Source organism: Alosa pseudoharengus, unplaced genomic scaffold (genome assembly GCF_046254945.1).
Source record: "Alosa pseudoharengus isolate Yale_2024_CS ecotype anadromous, Long Island Sound unplaced genomic scaffold, YU_APseudo_1.1 YU_APseudo_1.1_scf_19, whole genome shotgun sequence".
NCBI classification, from domain to species: domain Eukaryota; kingdom Metazoa; phylum Chordata; class Actinopteri; order Clupeiformes; family Clupeidae; genus Alosa; species Alosa pseudoharengus.
The window spans coordinates 18,498,728-18,503,188 of record NW_027468657.1 but is presented as its reverse complement, the minus strand read 5'-3'; the positions used below and the strand labels follow the sequence as shown (position 1 = coordinate 18,503,188).

Here is a 4,461-nt window from a genome sequence, read left to right as displayed (position 1 = left end):
TCTTGTAACAGTTGTACTCGGTGATACCGCAGACTCGTAAAAGTAGTTAGAAAATAAGGCAGAAAAACGACAAGTTTCCTCATGCTGCTTCCTTATGTTGGAATGTGCAAAAATGTACAAACAATCGAGGGGATGCTTTCTTGTATGTTATTTCTGCAACAGTGATACTGCAAACGCGTTGATAGCCTATTGTTGAGCCTATTTTTATGCTGTAGCCTAGTGTAAAGCATGTCACACAGTAGCCTTGCCTACAGAAAACACTTAATTGATGTGATATAATGATAACTTGTATGCCTACAATGGTTTATTAAACATCATAGTAATTTATTTAGTCAGTCATCATGTTCATGTTAATGAATAGGAAGGACATCTAAACGATACCAACATTTAAATAAACCAACATTTCGCGCAAAATCTGCCGTGAGTCCCTATGCGTGAGTCCCGAGCTCCTCCCAGCTGACTCTGGCAGATCACGTGGATAGTCAGTCGCGATCAATTATTTAATAAATACATGTGAATTACGAATAATAATAAAAAGATACTACCTAATGTGACTATTTTTTCCATGAACTGTAAAAGAAAACATGTTTTTTTCCACTGTATTCTCCATAAAGAGTAAAGTAAATTATGGACTTATTTCTGGAATTGACGTCACTTCCTGGACTCGTCTGAGGCTCGTCTAATGGGTCATTCGTCTCTAAAAGACTGAACTCCTACTGCGCGAATGCGTACCCAATGCGTCATGTTAAACGCCTGTGTGGGTTGCATTGTCCCTCTCGCACGATACAGGTGTACAGCAACTCCTCTAAGCTGGCATTAGATGGGCATGTCACATATTATTGACTTTTTTGGTTAGGCTTACCAAGCGCACATTTATATTTTAATTAAGATTATGGATCATTTAAAATAAAAGCAAATTGCCCGCACTGTTACTGAAAGCGTCCGATATGTCGCTCTTAGAAAGGCCAAATCCGAATGCGTCCTGTGAAACGCATATGTGGGTTTTATTGAAGAAAGCCATGAGCGTCTCTCTCGCACGGTAAAGGTGTTGGAAACGGCCAATATACTCCTCTATGCGGGCAATAGATGGCACAGGCATGTCACCTGTTATTGTGGGGTTTTTTTTGTTAGACCTACCAAGCACACGTCCATGTTTAAATTAAGGTTAGGCTACTGGATAATTTAAAACAAAACCAAATTGTCCGCACTGTTGCTGAAAGCGTTGGATATGTCGCCCTTGTATTGCAATTTGGCCAAATCCAAATGCGTCCTGTGAAACGCCCGTGGGTTGCATTGAAGAAAGCCATGAGCGTCTCTCTCGCACGATGAGGGTTTTGAAAATGACCAATCAAATCCTCTATGCAGGCAATAGATGGCATGGGCATGTCACATATTATTGTGTTTTTTGGCCAAGCCTAACAAGCACACATTCATGTTTAAATTAAGGTTACTGGATCATTTGAAACAAAAGCAAATTGTCCGCGCTTTTACTGAAAGCGTAAGATATGTCGCCCTTGGATTGAAGGCCAAATCCGAAAGCGTCCTGTGAAACGTGGGTTGGATTGGAGAAAGCCATCTCTCTCTCGCACGGTAAATGTATTGAAAACGGCCAATATACTCCTTTATGCGGGCAATAGATGGCACGGGCATTTCACCTGTTATTGTGGGGTTTTTTGTTAGACCTACCAAGCACACGTCCAGGTTTAAATTAAGGTTAGGCTACTGGATAATTTAAAACAAAACCAAATTGTCCGCACTGTTGCTGAAAGCGTCGGTTATGTCGCCCTTGTATTGCAATTTGGCCAAATCCGAATGCGTCCTGTGAAACGCCCGTGGGTTGCATTGGAGAAAGCCATGAGCGTCTCTCTCGCACAATAAAGGTGTAAAACGGCCAATAAACTCCTATATCAAAAACGATTAATGACCTCCTGTTTTAACCAATCATCATGGAGGAAACATAACTCGTTGTTGCTCAAACCCTACGTCTGTGCAGTCGTTCAACATTGTGGTGAATTAATAAGGAGTGAAGCCCAGAGCGTCTAATAACATCGCGGGTGGTTTTACGCTGAAGTTGGTTGAAAGCCATGAGCGTGCACCTACACGCGAAAGGGTGCTATATGCGTGGATAGAAAACGCCGAAGGACGTGACAAAACGGCCTTATATGACGCCCTGAGATGAGAACGGGTTGCATTTCCTCATGCCTGTGTTTGTGTAGAGAGAGCATATCCAGCAGTAACAGTATTTCCTCATGTCTGTGTTTGTGTAGAGAGAGTATATCCAGCAGTAACAGTATTTCCTCATGTCTGTGTTTGTGTAGAGAGCGTATCCAGCAGTAACAGTATTTCCTCATGTCATGTATTTGTGTAGAGAGAGCATATCCAGCAGTAACAGTATTTCCTCATGTCTGTGTTTGTGTAGAGAGAGTATATCCAGCAGTAACAGCATTTCCTCAGTTGAAAATAAAAAAATATATATATGAAATATACCCCGAATTATAAAATGGCGCATTAATAGTATTTCTTCACATCTGTCATCTGTGTTTGTGTAGAGAGAGTGTATCCAGCAGTCATAGCCACTGATCAGTCCAGAGTGACAGCAGGAGCATATGTGGATTTTGAATTTCCCCTTGGGGATCAATAAAGTATCTATATCTATGTATCTATCTATTTATCTATCTATCTATCTATCTATCTATCTATCTATCTATTTTAAGATACAAAATGTCTATGCCTAAGCACTTCCTGCCTAGGTGCACCGGCCCACAGTCAGTCCATCAAGTTACATTATCACATCATACATTCCCAGAAGGAAGTAAAATTACAATGATGGGACTCCCCATCATTGTTTAAAATGCAAAATTGCGCAGAAGTTCTTTGAGAAAGCCCAGAAGCAAGCAAATTTATTATTAAAGCAAAGCAAATGATGTACTATGCAGAACTATTATCAAGCAATCCAAACAAGTTCATTTAGCCAACTATTTAAACTTATATGATTTTCTTATACAACAGGCTTAAAGTTCTTTTGTCATACTTGACAGTTATGACTGCTGACTCTGCAGTCATCTCCAGAAGAGTCACATGATGTTGCTGTGACGTGTGGCATCGCTTAGAGCACCTTTAAGACAAGCTCTCATAAACAGAACTGACAGAGAAGACAGCTTTTAAGAGAGTTCAAAATGTCCAAGACATGAAGAGAGAGCAGCTATTATAAGCATATTGAGAACATGCAATGGAACGTGACGAACCTGCACACTCACCGTATGAATCAGAATGCTCTGCGTCTGCAATCTGTGTATCAGGCCCTATCAAATCAAAACAGTTGAATGATTGTTGAAATGTCTGACAGGATTATTAGTCTTTGATCATAACATGTTTACCTTTAAACTCAAAGGTCCTCCTTCTGTGGAGCTCAAACCCAACCAGGAGAGCGACGCCAATAACCAGCAGGACCCCAATCACACTCCCACGTAGCAGGGAAACTGTGTGCACTGAACACAACAAAGATGACACAACTTCTGCTTTGAGAAATTTAGCCACGCCCATGATAAGCATGGATCACATAAGAAATGAATGTCAGCTTCAGACAAATCAAACAAGTTGCACATCCATGTCAGGGTCTTTAAAATAGGTATCTAACTAGCTGTTCCAACTCAAAAGATGAAGCACTGAGAAAGAAACTGAATTTCAAGTGAGGCTCATATTCTTACCAGGTTTGACTGTATCACCCACAGTGACATAGTGTTGGTGATTACTCTCCAGTGCTGCTGGTTCTTGTCCACTTGTAAGACACACACATACTGTCCACTGTCTGAGTGGGCGGCACTGCTGATCATCAGGTTATGGGTGTTGGTATCAGCAAGAGAAGGGTGGGGTGTGTATGATCTCCTCAGCAGAAGATCTTTGTCAATGGAACAGTGTCCATCAACACCACCATCATTATATGAAGCGTAATGATATGAGTACACACTGCTATTAACACCAGTCTTAATCCAGTACACCACAAAAGCCTTATTGGAATAATTTCCCTTTGTTGTAAAGATGCACGTCAGATTAACTGATCCTCCTGCAGACACATGCACTGAGCTTTCCATTACAGGTTCGGACACTAATGTGAACAAAGTGAAATGTTGAAATGAAATATGACATGTCGTTACTATTGCTGTTCACATCAAAACGTATATTACATTCACACTTACTGGTTCTTCCTGAGCAACAGTGAAGGACTCCACATGATAAGCAGAGGGTTTGAATGGATGAATGAAGCAAGAGCCATTTTTGGAGTAATGAACACAAGCAAAGAATCCCCTCTTTACACTGATGTCACACATATTGGGTTCACTTCGCTTTATCTCTTTGCATAGGTCCAGTTTTCCAGTTGGACATTCTGGTCTATTTGAATAATTCCCGGTCTTTGATAATCTGCAGTCCACTCTGTTGTCTGAGTCCACATCAGCCTCCCAT

General features: G+C 41.0%; 1 long non-coding RNA gene across 1 annotated transcript in view; it reads right to left on the bottom strand.

Annotated features, from left to right (window-relative positions):
- The window catches only part of LOC143132421 (uncharacterized), a 9,055-nt gene extending 4,953 nt beyond the window's left edge, over positions 1–4,102 (bottom strand). Inside the window, exons 1-3 of the long non-coding RNA XR_012988292.1 lie at positions 3,708–4,102; positions 3,378–3,488; positions 3,258–3,302 (exon numbers count right to left, since the gene is read on the bottom strand). This is a non-coding gene — a long non-coding RNA (uncharacterized LOC143132421). The remainder of the gene's footprint in view (positions 1–3,257; positions 3,303–3,377; positions 3,489–3,707) is intronic.
- Positions 4,103–4,461: the final 359 nt, after the last annotated feature.